Here is a 19,551-nt window from a genome sequence, read left to right on the forward strand (position 1 = left end):
ATCCCAGTACTCGTCCGGATTCTACCATTCTTCGGTACTAACACTGATTGGACACTTTTCCAATACTTATCCGAACTGTTTTTCGATACTCGCACGGATTCTACTTTTTCCTGGTACTCACCCGGATTCTACCATTTTTCGGTACTCACATTGATTGGACCCCTTTCCGGTACTCACCCGAACAGTTTTTCTATACTCGCACGGATTCTACCTTTTTCCGTTACTCGCACGGATTCGACCATTTTTCGGTACTCACACTAATTTGGACCATTTTTCGGTACTCATCCGAACAGTTTTTCAATACAGACAAGGATTCTACTTTTTCCTCGTAGTCACGCGGATTCTACCATTTTTCGGTACTCACATTGATTGGACCCCTTTCCGGTACTCGCCCGAAAAGTTTTTCGGTACTCGCATGAATTCTTCCTTTGACCGGTACTCGCCCGGATTCTACCATTTTTTGGTACTCACATTGATTGGACCCTTTTCCGGTACTCATCCGAATAGTTTTTCGATACTCGTAGGGATTCTACCTTTTCCCGGTAGTCGCACGGATTTGACCATTTTTCAGTACTCACCCTGATTGGACCATTTTCCGATACTCATCCGAATAGTTTTTCGATACTCGCACAGATCCTACTTTTTCCTGGTACTCACCCGAATTCAACCATTTTTCGATACTCACATTGATTCGACCCTTTTCCGGGACTCACCCGAGAAGTTTTTCGATACTCGCACGGATTCTACGTTTTTCCAGTACTCGCACGGATTCGACCATTTTTCGGTAGTCACACTAATTTTGACCATTTTCCGGTACTCATCCGAACAGTTTTTCGATACTGACACGGATTCTACTTTTTCCTGGTAATCACCCGGATTCGACCATTTTTCGGTACTCACATTGATTGGACCCCTTTCCGGTACTCACCCGAACAGTTTTTCGATACTCGCACGGATTCTACCTTTTTGCGGTACTCGTACGGATTCGACCATTTTTCGGTACTCAGACTAATTTGTACCATTTTCCGGTGCTCATCCGAATAGTTTTTCGATACTCGCACGGATCCTACTTTTTCCTGGTACTCACCCGGATTCTACCATTTTTCGTTACTCACATTGATTGGACCTTTTTCCTGTACTCACCAGAGAAGTTTTTCGATACTCGCACGGATTCTACGTTTTTCCAGTACTCGCACGGATTCGACCATTTTTCGGTACTCACACTAATTTTGACCATTTTCAGGTACTCATCCGAACAGTTTTTCGATACTGACACGGATTTTACTTTTTCCTGGTACTCACCCGGATTCGACCATTTTTCGGTACTCACATTGATTGGACCCCTTTCCGGTACTCACCCGAACAGTTTTTCTATACTCGCACAGATTCTACCTTTTTCCGGTACTTGCACGGATTCGACCATTTTTCAGTACTCACACTAATTTGGACCATTTTGCGGTACTCATCCGAACAGGTTTTTGATACCCATACGGATTCTACCTTTTACCGGTACTCGCACGGATTCTACCATTTTTCGGTACTCACATTGATTGGACCCTTTTCCGGTACTCACCCGAGAAGTTTTTCGATACTCGCACGGATTCTACCTTTTACCGGTACTCGCCCGGATTCTACCATTTTTCGTTACTCACACTGATTCTACCATTTTTCGATACTCACATTGATTGGACCATTTTTCGGTACTCATCCGAACAGTTTTTCGATATTCGTACGGATTCTACTTTTTCCTTGTACTCACCCGAATTCGACCATTTTTCGGTACTCACATTGATTGGACCCCTTTCCGGTACTCACCCGAAAAGTTTTTCGATACTCGCACGGATTCTACCTTTTTCCGGTACTCGCACGGATTCGACCATTTTTCGGTACTCACACTAATTTGGACCATTTTCCGGTACTCTTCCGAATAGTTTTTCGATACTCGCACGGATCCTACATTTTCCTGGTACTCACCCGGATTCTACCATTTTTCGATACTCACATTGATTGGACCCTTTTCCTGTACTCACCCGAGAAGTTTTTCGATACTCGCACGGATTCTACCTTTTACCGGTACTCGCCCGGATTCAACCATTTTTCGGTACTCACATTGATTGGACCATTTTTCAGTACTAATCAGAACAGTTTTTCGATACTCTCCCGGATTCTACTTTTTCCTGGTACTCACTCGGATTCGACAATTTTTCGGTACTCACATTGATTGCACCCCTTTCCGGTACTCACGCGAACAGTTTTTCGATACTCGCACGGATTCTACCTTTTTCCGGTACTCGCACGGATTCGACCATTTTTCGGTACTCACACTAATTTGGACCATTTTCTGGTACTCATCCGAATAGTTTTTCGTTATTCGCACGGATCCTACTTTTTCCTGGTACTCACCCGGATTCTACCATTTTTCGATACTCACATTGATCGGACCCTTTTCCGGTACTTACCCGAGAAGTTTTTCGATACTCGCACGGATTCTACCTTTTGCCGGTACTCGCCCGGATTCAACCATTTTTCGGTACTCACACTGATTGGACCATTTTTCAGTACTAATCCGAACAGTTTTTCGATACTCGCCCGGATTCTACTTTTTCCTGGTACTCACTCGGATTCGACCATTTTTCGGTACTCGCATTGATTGGACCCCTTTCTGGTACTCACCCGAACAGTTTTTCGATACTCGCACGGATTCTACCTTTTTCCGATACTCGCACGAATTCGACCATTTTTCGGTACTCACAGTAATTTGGACCATTTTCCGGTACTCATCCGAATAGTTTTTCGTTACTCGCACGGATCCTACTTTTTCCTCGTACTCACCCGGATTCTACCATTTTTCGATACTCACATTGATTGGACCCTTTTCCGGTACTCACCCGAGAAGTTTTTCGATACTCGCAAGGATTCTTCCTTTTACCCGTACTCGCCCGGATTCTACCATTTTTCGGTACTCACACTGATTGGACCATTTTTCGGTACTAATTCGAACAGTTTTTCGATACTCGGACGGATTCTACTTTTTCCTAGTACTCACCCGGATTCGACCATTTGTCGGTACTCACATTGATTGGATCCCTTTCCGGTACTGACATGAACAGTTTTTCGATACTCGCACGGATTCTACCTTTTTCCGGTACTCGCACGGATTCGACCATTTTTCGGTACTCACACTAATTTGGACCATTTTTCGGTACTCATCCGAAAAGTTTTTCGATACTGACACGGATTCTACTTTTTCCTGGTACTCACCCAGATTCGACCATTTTTCGGTACTCACATTGATTAGACCCCTTTCCGGTACTCTCCCGAACAGTTTTTCGATACTCGCACGGATTCTACCTTTTTCCGGTACTCGCACGGATTCGACCATTTTTCGGTACTCACACTAATTTGGACCTTTTTCCGATACTAATCCGAACAGTTTTTTGATACTCGCACGGATTGTACCTTTTACCGGTACTCGCCCGGATTTTACCATTTTTCGGTACTAACAATTATTGGACCCTTTTCCGGTACCCATCCGAACAGTTGTTCGATACTCGCACGGATTCTACTTTTTCCTGTTAGTCACACGGATTCTACCATTTTTCGGTACTCACATTGATTGGACCCCTATCCGGTACTTGCCCGAACAGTTTTTCGATACTCGCATGAATTCTACCTTTTACCGGTACTCGCCCGGATTGTACCATTTTTCGGTAATCACATTGATTGGACCCCTTTCCGGTACTCACCCGAAAACTTTTTCGATACTGGCATGGATTCTACATTTTACGGGTACTCGCCCGGATTCTACAATTTTTTGGTAATAACACTGATTTGACCCTTTTTCGGTACTCACCCGGACAGTTTTTCGATACTCGCACGGGTTCTACCTTTTAGGGGTACTTGCCCGGATTCTACCATTTTTAAGTACTAACACTGATTGGACCATTTTCCGGTAATCACCCACACAGTTTTGCGATACTCGCTCAAATTCTACCTTTTCCCCACACTCGCACGGATTCGACCATTTTTCGGTACTCACAACTATTGGACCATTTTTCGGTACTCGTCCGAATAGTTTTTCGATACTCAAATTGATTGGACCCTTTTCCGGTACTCACCCGAGAAGTTTTTGGATACGTGCACGGATTCTATCTTCTACCGGTACTCGCCCGGATTCTACTATTTTTCGGTACCAACACTATTTGACCCTTTTCCGGTACTCACCCGAACAGTTTTTCGATACTCTCCAGGATTCTACTTTTTCCCTATACTCGCCTGGATTCTGCCATTTTTTGGTACTCACAGTGATTGGACCTTTTTCCGGTACTCACCCGAAAACTTTTTCAATACTGGCACGGATTCTATCTTTTATGGGTACTCGCACGGATTCTACTTTTTCCTGGTACTCACCCGGATTCTACCATTTTTCGGTACTCACATTGATTGGACCCTTTTTTGGTACTCACCGAACAGTTTTTCGATACTCGCACGAATTCTACCTTTTACCAGTACTCGACCGGACTCTACCATTTTTCAGTACTAACACTGATTTGACCCTTTTCCGGTACTCACCCGAATAGTTTTTCGATACTCGCACGGATTCTACCTTTTACCGGTACTCGCCCGGATTCTACCATTTTTCGGTACTAACACTAATTGACCCTTTTCCGGTAGACACCCAAACAGTTTTTCGATACTCTCACGAATTCTACTTTTTCCCTATACTCCCCCGGATTCTGCCATTTTTCGGTACTCGCAGGGATTGGACCTTTCTCCAGTACTCACCCGAACACTTTTTCGACACTGGCACGGATTCTAGCTTTTACGGGTACTCGCCCGGATTCTACTATTTTTTGGTACTAACACTGGTTTGTCCCTTTTCCGGTACTCACTCGAACAGTTTTTCGATACTCGCATGGATTCTATATTTTCCAGGTACTCGCACGGATTCGACCATTTTTCGGTACTCACACTGATTGGACCATTTTTCGGTACTAATCCGAACAGTTTTTTGATACTCGCACGGGTTCTACCTTTTAGGGGTACTTGCCCGGATTCTACCATTTTTCAGTACTAACACTGATTGGACCCTTTTCCGGTAATCACCCAAACAGTTTTGCGATAGTCGCTCAAATTCTACCTTTTCCCCATACTCGCACGGATTCTACCTTTTACGGGTACTCGCACGGATTCTACTTTTTCCTGGTACTCACCCGGATTCTACCATTTTTCGATACTCACATTGATTGGACCCCTTTTCGGTACTCACCCGAACATTTTTTCGTTATTCGCACGGATTCTACCTTTTCCCGATACTCGCACGGATTCGACCATTTTTCGGTACCCACACTGATTGGACCATTCTCCGGCACTCATCCGAACAGTTTTTCAATACTCGCACGGATTCTACTTTTTCCTAGGTACTCACCCGAATTCTACCATTTTTCGGTACTCACATTGATTAGACCCTTTTCCGGTACTCACCCAAACAGTTTTTGGTACACGCCCTGATTCTACCTTTTACCGGTACTCGCCCTGATTCTACCATTTTTCGGTACTAACACTGATTTGACCCTTTTCTGGTACTCACCCGAACAGTTTTTCGATACTCGCACGGATTCTACCTTTTCCCGGTACTCGCACGGATTCGACCATTTTTCGGTACTCACACTGATTGGACCATTTTTCAGTTCTCATCCGAACAGTTTTTCTATACTCGCACGGATTCTACTTTTTCCTTGTACTCACCCGGATTCTACCATTTTTCAGTACTCACATTGATTGGACCCTTTTCCGGTACTCACCCGAACAGTTTTTCGATACTCGCCCGGATTCTACCATTTTTCGGTACTTACACTGATTTCACCATTTTCCGGTACTCACCCGAACAGTTTTTCGATACTCGCACGGATTCTACCTTTCACGGGTACTCGCCCGGATTCTACCATTTTTCAGTACTAACACTTATTGGACCCTTTTCCGGTAATCACCCGAACAGTTTTGCGATACTCGCTCAAATTCTACCTTTTCCCCATACTCGCACGGATTCGACCATTTTTTGGTACTCACAACTATTGGACCATTTTCCGGTACTCGTCCGAACAGTTTTTCGATACTCGCACAAATTCTACTTTTTCCTTGTACTCACCCGGATTCGACCATTTTTCGGTACTCACACTGATTGGACCCTTTTCTGGTAGTCACCCGAACAGTTTTTCGATACTGGCACGGATTCTACTTTTTTCGGGTACTCACCCGGATTCTACCATTTTTCGGTACTCACATTGATTGGACCCTTTTCCGGTACTCACCCGAACAGTTTTTCGATACTCGCACGGATTCTACCTTTTACTAGTACTCGACCGGATTCTACCATTTTTCAGTACTAACACTGATTTGACCCTTTTCCGGTACTCACCCGAACAGTTTTTCGATACTCGCACTGATTCTACCTTTTCCCGGTACTCGCACGGATTTGACCATTTTTCGGTACTCACACTGATTGGACCATTTTTCAGTTCTCATCCGAACAGTTTTTCGATACCCGCACGGATTCTACTTTTTCCTGGTACTCACTCGGATTCGACCATTTTTCGGTACTCACACTGATTGGACCATTTTCCAGTACTCATCCGAATAGCTTTTCGATACTCGCACGGATGCTACTTTTTCCTGGTACTCACCCGGATTCTATCATTTTTCGATACTCACATTAATTGGACCCTTTTCCGGTACTCACCCGAGAAGTTTTTAGATACTCGCACGGATTCTACCTTTTACCGGTACTCGCCCGGATTCTACCATTTTTTTGGTACTAACACTAATTGACCCTTTTCCGGTACTCACCCAAACAGTTTTTCGATACTCTCACGAATTCTACTTTTTCCCTATACTCCCCCGGATTCTACCATTTTTCAGTACTCACAGGGATTGGAACTTTTTTCAGTACTCACCCGAACACTTTTTCGATACTGGCACGGATTCTGGCTTTTACGGGTACTCGCCCGGATTCTACTATTTTTTGGTACTAACACTGGTTTGTCCCTTTTCCGGTACTCACTCGAACAGTTTTTCGATACTCGCATGGATTCTATATTTTCCAGGTACTCGCACGGATTCGACCATTTTTCGGTACTCACACTGATTGGACCATTTTTCGGTACTAATCCGAACAGTTTTTTGATACTCGCACGAGTTCTACCTATTAGGGGTACTTGCCCGGATTCTACCATTTTTCAGTACTAACACTGATTGGACCCTTTTCCGGTAATCACCCAAACAGTTTTACGATAGTCGCTCAAATTCTACCTTTTCCCCATACTCGCACGGATTCTACCTTTTACGGGTACTCGCACGGATTCTACTTTTTCCTGGTACTCACCCGGATTCTACCATTTTTCGATACTCACATTGATTGGACCCCTTTTCGGTACTCACCCGAACATTTTTTCGTTATTCGCACGGATTCTACCTTTTCCCGATACTCGCACGGATTCGACCATTTTTCGGTACCCACACTGATTGGACCATTCTCCGGTACTCATCCGAACAGTTTTTCAATACTCGCACGGATTCTACTTTTTCCTAGGTACTCACCCGGATTCTACCATTTTTCGGTACTCACATTGATTAGACCTTTTTCCGGTACTCACCCAAACAGTTTTCGATACTCGCATGGATTCTACCTTTTACCGGTACTCGCCCTGATTCTACCATTTTTCGGTACTAACACTGATTTGACCCTTTTCTGGTACTCACCCGAACAGTTTTTCGATACTCGCACGGATTCTAACTTTCCCCGGTACTCGCACGGATTCGACCATTTTTCGGTGCTCACACTGATTGGACCATTTTTCAGTTCTCATCCGAACAGTTTTTCTATACTCGTACGGATTCTACTTTTTCCTTGTACTCACCCGGATTCGACCATTTTTCGGTACTTACACTGATTGGACCCTTTTCCAGTAGTCATCCGAACAGTTTTTCGATACTAGCTTGGTTTCTACCTTTTCCCGGTACTCGCACGGATTCTACTTTTTCCTGGTACTGACCCGGATTCTACCATTTTTCGATACTCACATTGATTGGACCCTTTTTCGGTACTCACCCGAGAAGTTTTTCGATACTCACACGGATTCTACCTTTCACCGGTACTCGCCCGGATGCTACCTTTTTTCGGTACTAACACTATTTGACCCTTTTCCGGTACTCACCTGAACAGTTTTTCGATACTCTCAGGGTTTCTACTTCTTCCCTATACTCGCCCGGATTCTGCCATTTTTCGGTACTCACACTGATTGGACCTTTTTCCAGTACTCACCCGAAAACTTTTTCGATACTGGCATGGGTTCTACATTTTACGGGTACTCGCCTAGATTCTACAATTTTTTGGTAATAACACTGGTTTGACCCTTTTCCGGTACTCACTTGAACAGTTTTTCGATACTCGCTTGGATTCTATATTTTCCCGGTACTCGCACGGATTCGACAATTTTTCGGTACTCACACTGATTGGACCTCTTTCCGGTAGTCACCCGAACAGTTTTTCGATACTCACACGGATTCTACCTTTTCCTGGTACTCGCACGGATTCGACCATTTTTCGGTACTCACACTGATTGGACCATTTTTCGGTACTAATCTGAACAGTTTTTCGATACTCGCACGGATTCAACTTTTTTAGGGTACTCACCCGGATTCTACAATTTTTCGGTACTCACATTGAATTGACCATTTTCTGGTACTCACCCGAACAGTTTTTCGATACTCGCACGGATTCCACCTTTTACCAGTACTCGCCCGGATTCTACCATTTTTCAGTACTAACACTGATTTGACCCTTTTCCGTACTCACCCGAACAGTTTTTCGATACTCTCACGGATTCTACTTTTTCCCTATATTCGCCCGGATTCGACCATTTTTCGGTACTCACACTGATTGGACCCTTTTCCGGTAATCACTCGAACAGTTTTTCGATACTCGCACGGATTCTACCTTTTCCCGGTACTCACACGGATTCCACCATTTTTCGGTACTCACACGGATTGGACCATTTTTCGGTACCCACCCGAACAGTTTTTCGATACTCGCACGGATTCTTCCTTTTACTAGTACTCGCCCTGATTTTACCATTTTTTGGCACTCACACTGATTGGACCCTTTTCCGGTACTGACCCGACTAGATTTTCGATACTCCCACGAATTCTACCTTTTACCGGTACTTGCCCGGATTCGACCATTTTTCGGTACTAACACTGATTGGACCCTTTTCCGGTACTCACCCGAACAGTTTTTCGATACTCGCACGGATTCCACCTTTTACCAGTACTTGCTCGGATTCTACCATTTTTCAGTACTAACACTGATTTGACCCTTTTCCGTACTCATCCGAACAGTTTTTCGATACTCTCACGGATTCTACTTTTTCCCCATACTCGCCCGGATTCGACCATTTTTCGGTACTCACACTGATTGGACACTTTTCCGGTAGTCACTTTTCCGGTAGTCACCCGAACAGTTTTTCGATACTAGCTCGGATTCTACCTTTTCCCAGTACTCGCACGAATTCGCCCATTTTTCGGTACTCACACTGATTGGACCCTTTTCCGGTACTCACCCGAACGGTTTTTCGATACTCGCACGGATTCTACCTTTTACCGGTACTCGCCCGGATTTTACCATTTTCGGTAGTCATACTGATTGTACCCTTTTCCGGTACTCAACCGAACAGTTTTTTGATACTCGCACGGATTCTATCTTTTACCGGTACTCGCCCGGATTCTACAATTTTTCGGTACTCATATTGATTGGACCCTTTTCCGGTACTCACCCGAACACTTTTTTCGATACTCGCACGGATTCTACCTTTTCCCAGTACTTGCCCGGATTCTATCAATTTTCGATACTCACAGTGATTCGACCCTTTTCCGGTTCTGGCCCCAACAATTTTTCCATACTCGCTCGGATTCTACCTTTTTCCGGTACTCGCCCGGATTTTACCATTTTTCGGTACTAACACTGATTGGACCATTTTTCGGGACTCATCCGAAGAGTTTTTTGATCATCGCACGGAATTTTTATTTTCCTGGTCCTCACCTGGATTCTGCCATTGTTCGGTACTCACATTGATTGGACCCTTTTTCGGTACTCACCCGGATTCTGCCATTTTTCGGTACTCACATTGATTGGACCCTCTTCCGGTACTGACCCGAACAGTTTTTCGATACTTGCACGGATTCTACCTTTTCGTGGTACTCACCCGGATTCTGCCATTTTTCGGTACTCACATTGATTCGACCCTTTTTCGGTACTCACCTGAACAGTTTTTCGATACTTGCACGGATTCTACCTTTTCGCGGTACTCACCCGGATTCTGCCATTTTTCGGTACTCACATTGATTCGACCCTTTTCCGGTACTCACCCGAACAGTTTTTCGATACTTGCAGGGATTCTACCTTTTCACGTTACTCGCCTAGATTCGACCATTTTTCGGTAATGACACTGATTTGACCCTTTTCCGGTACTCTCCCGAATAGTTTTTCGATACTCGCACGGATTCTACCTTTTCCTAGTACTCGCCCGGATTCGACCATTTTTCGGTACTCACACTGATTGGACCCTTTTCCGGTACTCGCCTTAACAATTTTTCGATACTCGCCCGGATTCTACCTTTACCCCGTACTCGCCCGAATTCAATCATTTTTATGTACTCAAACTGATTGGCCCTTTTCCGGTACTCACATGAAGGGTTTTTCGATACTCGCACGGATTCTACCTTTTCGCGGTACTCACCCGGATTCTGCCATTTTTCGGTACTCACATTGATTGGACCATTTTCCGGGACTCACCCGAACAGTTTTTCGATACTTGCACGAATTCTACCTTTTCTCGGTACTTGCGCGGATTCTACCATTTATCGGTACTCACATTGATTGGACCCTTTTCCGGTACTCACCCGAACAGTTTATCGATACTCTAACAGATTCTTCCTTTTACCGGTACTCGCCCGGATTTTACTATTTTTCGGTACTCATTCTGATTGGACCCTTTTCCGGTACTCACCCGAACAGTTTTTCGATACTCGCACGGATTCTTCCTTTTTTTTCGTTACTCATACTGATTGGAACCTTTTCCGGTACTCACCTGAACAGTTTTTCGATACTTGCACGGATTCTACCTTTTCCCGATACTCACCCGGATTCTGCAATTTTTCGGTCCTCACATTGATTGGACCCTTTTCCAGTACTGAACCGAACAGTTTTTCGATACTAGCACAGATTCTATCTTTTACCGGTACTCGTTCGGATTCTACCATTTATCGGTACTCACATTGATTGGACCCTTTTCCGATACTCACCCGAACAGTTGATCGATACTCTAACAGATTCTTCCTTTTACCGGTACTCGCCCGGATTTTACTATTTTTCGGTACTCATTCTGATTGGACCCTTTTCCGGTACTCACCCGAACAGTTTTTCGATACTCGCACGGATTCTTCCTTTTTTTTCGTTACTCATACTGATTGGAACCTTTTCCGGTACTCACCCGAACAGTTTTTTGATACTCCCACGGATTCTACCTTTTCCCGGTACTCGCCCGGATTCGACCATTGTTCGGTACTAACACTAATTTGACCATTTTCCAGTACTCACCCGAATTGTTTTTCGATACTCGCACGAATTCTATCTTTTACCGGTACTCTACCGGATTCTACCATTTTTCGATACTCACATTTATTGGACCCTTTTACGGTACTCACCCGAACAATTTTTTGATACTCGCACAGATCCTTCGTTTTACCACTACTCGCCCGAATTTTACCATTTTTCGGTACTCACACTGATTTGACCCTATTCCGGTACTCACCCTAACAGTTTTTCGATACTCGCACGGATTCTACCTTTTCCCGGTACTCACCCGGATTCTGCAAATTTTCGGTACTCACATTGATTGGACCCTTTTCCAGTACAGAACCGAACAGTTTTTCGATACTCGCACGGATTCTATCTTTTACCGATAGTCGCCCGGATTCTACCATTTTTTGGTACTCACCCGAACAGTTTATCGATACTCGCACAGATTCTTCCTTTTACCGGTACTCGCCCGGATTTTACTATTTTTCCGTACTCATTTTGATTGGACCCTTTTTTGGTACTCACCCGAACAGTTTTTCGGTACTCGCACGGATTCTTTCTTTTTTCGGTACTCGCCCGGATTTTACCATTTTTCGTTACTCATACTAATTGGACCATTGTCCGGTACTCACCCGAACAGTTTTTTGATACTCGCACGGATTCTACCTTTTCCCAGTACTTGCCCGGATTCGACCATTTTTCGGTACTAACAATAATTTGACCCTTTTCCGGTACTCACCCGAACAGTTTTTTGATACTCGCACGGATTCTACCTTTTCGCGCTAGTCACCCGGATTCTGCCATTTTTCGGTACTTACATTGATTGGACCCTTTTCCGGTACTCACCCGAACAGTTTTTCGATACTCGCACGGATTCTATCTTTTACCGGTACTAGCCCGGATTCTACCATTTTTCGTTACTCACATTGATTGAACCCTTTTTCGGTACTCACCCGAACAGTTTTTCGAAACTCGGACGGATCCTTCGTTTTATCGGTACTCGCCCGGATGTTACCATTTTTCGGTACTCACACTGATTGGACCCTTTTCCGGTACTCACCCGAAAAGTTTTTCGATACTCACACGGATTCTTCCTTTTACAGGTACGCGCCCGGATTTTACCATTTTTCGGTACTCACACTGATTGGACCCTTTTCCGGTACTCACACGAACAATTTTTCGATACTCGCACGGATTCTACCTTTTCCCGGTACTTGCCCGGATTCGACCATTTTTCGGTACTCACACTAATTCGACCCTTTTCCGGTACTAACCTGAACAGTTTTTCGATACTCGCACGGATTCTACCTTTTCCCGGTACTCGCATGGATTCGACCATTTTTCGGTACTTGCACTGATTGGACCCTTTTTCGGTACGCACCCGAACAGTTTTTCGATACTCGCACGGATTCTACCTTTTCTCGGTACTCGCTTCGATTCGACCATTTTTCGGTACTCACAATGATTTGACCCTTTTCCGGTACTCATCTGATCACTTTTTCGATACTCGCACAGATTCTACTTTTTCCTGGTACTCACCCGGATTCTGCCTTTTTTCGGTACTGACACTGATTTGACCCTTTTCCGGTAATAACCCGAATAGTTTTTCGATATTCGCACGGATTATATCTTTTCCCGTTACTCGCCCGGATTCTACAATTTTTCGGTACTCACACTGATTGGAACCTTTTCCGGTACTCACCCGAACAGTTTTTCGATTCTCGCTCGGATTCTACATTTTGTCGGTACTCGCCCGGATTCAACCCTTTTCCGTTACTCACCCGAACAGTTTTTCAATACTCGCACGGATGCTACCTTTTCCCGTTACTCGCCCAGATTCTACCATTTTTCATTACTCGCCCGGATTCTTAAATTTTTCGATACTCGCTTGGATTCTACCTTTTCTCGGTACTGACCGTGATTCGACCATTTTTCAGTACTCACACTGATTGGACCCTTTTCCGGTACTCATCCGAACAGTTTTTTGATACTCGCACGGATTCTACTTTTTCCTGATCTTCACTCGGATTCTACCATTTTTCTATACTCACACTGATTGGATCCTTTTTCGGTATGCACCCGAACAGTTTTTCGATACTCGCACGGATTCTACCTTTTCCCGATACTCACTTCGATTCGACCATTTTTCGATACTCACAATGATTTGACCCTTTTCCGATACTCATCCGATCACTTTTTCGATATTCGCACGAATTCTACTTTTTCCTGGTACTCACCCGGATTCTGCCTTTTTTCGGTACTTGCACTGATTCGATCCTTTTCTGGTAATAACCCGAACTGTTTTTCGATATTCGCACGGATTCTATCTTTTCCCGTTACTCGCCCGGATTCTACCATTTTTCGGTACTCACACTGATTGGAACCTTTTCCGGTACTCACCCGAACAGTTTTTCGATACTCGCTCGGATTCTACTTTTTCCTGATACTCATCCGGATTCAACCATTTTCCGTTACTCACCCGAACAGTTTTTCTATACTCGCACGGATTCTACCTTTTACCGGTACTCGCCCGGATTCTACCATTTTTCGGTACTCACATTGATTGGACCCTTTTCCGGTACTCACCCAAACAGTTTTTCGATACTCGCTCGGATTCTACCTTTTCCCAGTACTCGCCCGGATTCAACCCTTTTCCGTTACTCACCCGAACAGTTTTTCGATACTCGAACGGATTCTACCTTTTCCCGTTACTCGCCCAGATTCTACCATTTTCGTTACTCACTCTGTTTGGAACCTTTTCCGGTACTCACCCGAACAGTTTTTGGATACTCGCACAGATTCTACCTTTTCCCATTACTCGCCCGGATTCTTCCTGTTTTCGGTACTCACTCTTATTGGAACCTTTTCCGGTACTCGCTCGGATTCTATCATTTTTCGGTACTCACATTGATTGGAATGTTTTCCGGTACTCACCCAAACAGTTTTTAGATACTCGCTCGGATTCTACCTTTCCCGGTGCTCGCCCGGATTCAAGCCTTTTTCGTTACTCACCCGAACAGTTTTTCGATACTCGCACGGATTCTACCTTTTCCCGTTACTCACCCGGATTCTACCATTGTGCGGTACTCACTCTGATTGGATCCTTTTCTGGTACTCACCCGAACAATTTTTCGATACTCGCTCGGATTCTACCTTTTCCCGGTACTTGCCCGGATTCTATCAATTTTCGGTACTCACACTGATTCGACCCTTTTCTGGTACTCGCCCCAACAATTTTTTGATACTCGCCCGGATTCTACCTTTTCTTGATAGTCCCCCGGATTCTACCATTTTTCGGTACTTACTCTGATTGGACCCTTTTCCGGTACTCAACCGAAATGTTTTTCGATACTCGCACGGATTCCACTTTTTCCCTGGTACTCACCCGGATTCTACCATTTTTCGGTACTCACACTGATTGAACCCTTTTCCGGTAGTCACCCGAACAGTTTTTCGATAGTCGCACGGATTCTACCTTTTCCCGATACTCGCCCGGATTCTATCTTTTTCTGGTACTCACAATGATTCGACCATTTTTCGGTACTCGCCTCAACAATTTTTCGATACTCGCACGGATTCTACCATTTCTCGGTACTTACCCGGATTCTACCATTTTTTGTACTCACTCTGATTGGACCCTTTTCCGGTACTCGCCCACAAAATTTTTCGATACTCCCACAGATTCTACCTTTTGCCGGTACTCGCCCGGATTCTACCATTTTTCGGTACTAACACTGATTTGACCCTTTTTTGATACTCGCACAGATTCTACCTTTTCCCGGTACTCACCCGAATAGTTTTTTGATACTCACATGGATTCGACCATTTCCTTGTACTCACATTGATTGGACATTTTTCTGGTACTCACCCGCCCGATACTTGCCCGGATTCTATCTTTTTCCGGTACTCACACTGATTGGACCATTTTTTTGATACTCGCCTCAACAATTTTTCGATACTTGCACGGATTCTACATTTTCCCGGTACTCGCCCGGACTCTACCATTTTTCGGTACTCGCTCTTATTGGACCGTTTTCCGATACTCCCCCGAACAATTTTTCGATACTCGCACGAATTCTACCTTTTCCCGGTACTCGCCCGGATTCTACCATTTTTCGGTACTCACACTGATTGGAGCCTTTTCTGGTTCTCATCCGAACAGTTTTTCGATACTAGCACGGATTCTACTTTTTCCTGGTACTCAGCCGAATGCTGCCATTTTTTGGTACTCACACTGATTGGATCCTTTTCCGGTACTCACCCGAACAGTTTTTCGATACTCGCACGAACGCTACCTTTTCTCGATTCTCGTACGGATTCAACCATTTTTCAGTACTCACCCTGATTGGACCCTTTTTCGGTACTCACCCGAGAAATTTTTCGATACTCGCACGGATTCTACCTTTTCCCGGTACTCGCTCGGATTCTACCATTTTTCGGTAGTTACATTGATTGGACCCTTTTCTGGTACTCATCCGAATAGTTTTTTGATACTCGCACGGATTCTACTTTTTCCTGGTACTCACTCGAATTCTGCGATTTTTCGGTACTCACACTGATTGGACCGTTTTTCGGTACTCACTAGAACAGTTTTTCGATACTCTAACGGATTCTACATCTTCCCAATTCTCGTACGGATTCGACCATTTTTCGGTGCTCACACTGATTGGAATCTTTTTTTGGTACTCACCCGAATAGTTTTTCGATACTCGCACGGATTCTACCTTTTCCCGGTACTCGCTTAGATTCGACCATTTTTCGGTACTCACAATGATTGGACCCTTTTCCAGAATTCATTCGAACAGTTTTTCGATACTCGCACGGATTCTACTTTTTCCTGATACTCACCCGGATTTTGCCATTTTTCGGTACTCACTCCGATTCGACCCTTTTCCAGTACTCACCCAACAGTTTTTCGATACTCTCACGGATTCTATCTTTTCCCGTTACTCGCCCAGAATTTACCATTTTTCGGTACTCACACTGATTGGAACCTTTTTTGGAACTCACTCGAATAATTTTTAGATACTCGCTCGGATTCTACCTTTTCCCGGTACTCGCCCGGATTCAACCCTTTTCCGTTACTCACCCGAACAGTTTTTCGATACTCGCCCGGATTCTATCTTTTTCCGGTACTCACACAGATTCGACCATTTTCTGCTACTCGCCTCAACAATTTTTCGATACTCACACGGATTCTATCTTTTCCCGATACTCGCCTGGATTCTATCATTTTTCGGTACTCTCTCTGATTGGACCCTTTTTCGGTACTCAGCCGAACCGTTTTTCGATACTCGCACGGATTCCACCTTTTCCCGGTAATCGCCCGGATTCTACCATTTTTCGGTACTCTCACTAATTGGACCCTTTTCCGGCACTCACCCAAACAGTTTTATCGATACTCGCATGGATTCTACCTTTTCTCGGTAGTCGCCCAAATTTTACCATTTTTCGGTACTCACACTGATTCGACCCTTTTCCGGTACTCACCCGAACAGTTTTTCTATACTCGCACGGATTCTATCTTTTCCCGTTACTAGCCCGGATTCTACCATTTTTCGGTACTCACACTGATTGGATCCTTTTCTGGTACTCATCCGAACAGTTTATCGATACTCGCACGGATTCTACTTTTTCCTGGTACTCAGCCGGATTCTGTCATTTTTCGGTACTCACACTGATTGGACCCTTTTCCGGTACTCACCCGAACAGTTTTTCGATACTCGCACGGATTCCACCTTTTCCCGGTACTCGCCCAAATTCTATCATTTTTCGGTACTTTCACTAATTGGACCCTTTTCCTGTACTCACCCAAATAGTTTTATTGATACTCGCATGGATTCTACCTTTTCTCGGTACTCGCCCGAATTTTACCATTTTGCGGTACTCACACTGATTCGAACTTCTTCCGATACTCGCCCAAACAATTTTTCGATACTCGCACGGATTCTACCTTTTACCGGTACTCGCCAGGATTCTACCATTTTTCGGTACTCACACTGATTGGACCCTTTTTCGATACTCACCACAACAATTTTTCGATACTCACTCGGATTCTACCTTTTCCCAGTACTCGCCAGGATTCGACCATTTTTCGGTAGTCACATTGATTAGACCCTTTTCCGGTAGTCACCCGAAAAGTTTTTCGATACTCGCACGGATTCTACCTTTTCCCGATACTCGCCCGGATTCTATCTTTTTTCGGTACTCACAGTGATTCGACCCTTTTCTGGTACTCGCCGCAATAATTTGTCGATACTCGCACGGATTCTACCTTTACCCAGTACTCGCTCGGATTTTACCATTTTTCGGTACTCACATTGATTGGACCTTTTTCCGGTACTCAACCGAACAGTTTTTCGATACTCGCACGGATTCCACCTTTTCCCAGTACTCGCTCGGATTCTACCATTTTTTCGGTACTCAGCAAACAATTTTTCGATACTCGCGGGGATTCTACCTTTTGCCGATACTCGCTCGGATTCTACCGTTTTTCGGTACTCACACTGATTGGACTCTTTTCCGGTACTCACCCGAAAAATTTTTCGGTACTCGCACGGATTCTACCTTCTCCCTGTACTCGCCCGGATTCTACCATTTTTCATTACTCACACTGATTTGACTCGTTTCCGGAACTCTCTCTAACAGTTTTTCGGTACTCGCACAGATTCTACCTTTTCCAGATACTCGCCCGGATTCTATCATTTTTCGATACTCACACTGATTGGACCCTTTTCCGGTACTCACCCGAACATTTTTGCGATACTCGCACGGATTCTACCTTTTCCCAGTACTCGCCCGGATTCGACCATTTTTCGATACTCACACTGATTCGACCCTTTTCTAGTACTCACCCGAACAGTTTTTCGATACTCGCACGAATTCTACCTTTTCCCGGTACTCGCTCGGATTCTACCAATTTTCGGTACTCACATATATTGGACCTTTTTGCGGTACTCACCCTAACAGTTTTTCGATACTCACATAGATTCTACCTTTTCTCGATACTCGCCTAGATTCTATCTTTTTTCGATACTCACACTGATTCGACCCTTTTCCGGTACTCGCCCCAACAATTTGTCGATTCTCGCACGGATTCTACCTTTACCCAGTACTCGCCCGAATTCTACCATTTTTCGGTACTCACACTGATTGGACCCTTTTCCGGTATACACCCGAACAGTTTTTCGATACTCGCACAGATTCTACTTTTTCTTGGTACTCGCTCGGATTCTACTATTTTTCGGTACTCACACTAATTGGACCCTTTTCCGGTACTCACCCGAACAGTTTTTCGGTACTCGCGCGGATTCTACCTTTTCCCTGTACTGGCCCGGATTCTACCATTTTTCATTACTCACACTGATTTGTCCCTTTTCCGGAACTCTCTCTAACAGTTTTTCGGTACTCGCACGGATTCTACCTTTTTTAGATACTCGCCCGGATTCTACCTTTTTTAGATACTCGCCCGGATTCTATCATTTTTCGATACTCACATTGATTGGACCCTTTTCCGGTACTCACCCGAACATTTTTGCGATACTCGCACGGATTCTACCTTTTCCCAGTACTCGCCCGGATTCGACCATTTTTCGATACTCACACTGATTCGACCCTTTTCTAGTACTCACCCGAACAGTTTTTCGATACTCGCACGAATTCTACCTTTTCCCGGTACTCGCTCGGATTCTACCAATTTTCGGTACTCACATATATTGGACCTTTTTGCGGTACTCACCCTAACAGTTTTTCGATACTCACATAGATTCTACCTTTTCTCGATACTCGCCTAGATTCTATCTTTTTTCGATACTCACACTGATTCGACCCTTTTCTGGTACTCGCCCCAACAATTTGTCGATTCTCGCACGGATTCTACCTTTACCCAGTACTCGCCCGAATTCTACCATTTTTCG

The sequence above is a fragment of the Vitis vinifera genome, chromosome 6 (genome assembly GCF_030704535.1).
Source record: "Vitis vinifera cultivar Pinot Noir 40024 chromosome 6, ASM3070453v1".
NCBI classification, from domain to species: Eukaryota; Viridiplantae; Streptophyta; class Magnoliopsida; order Vitales; family Vitaceae; genus Vitis; species Vitis vinifera.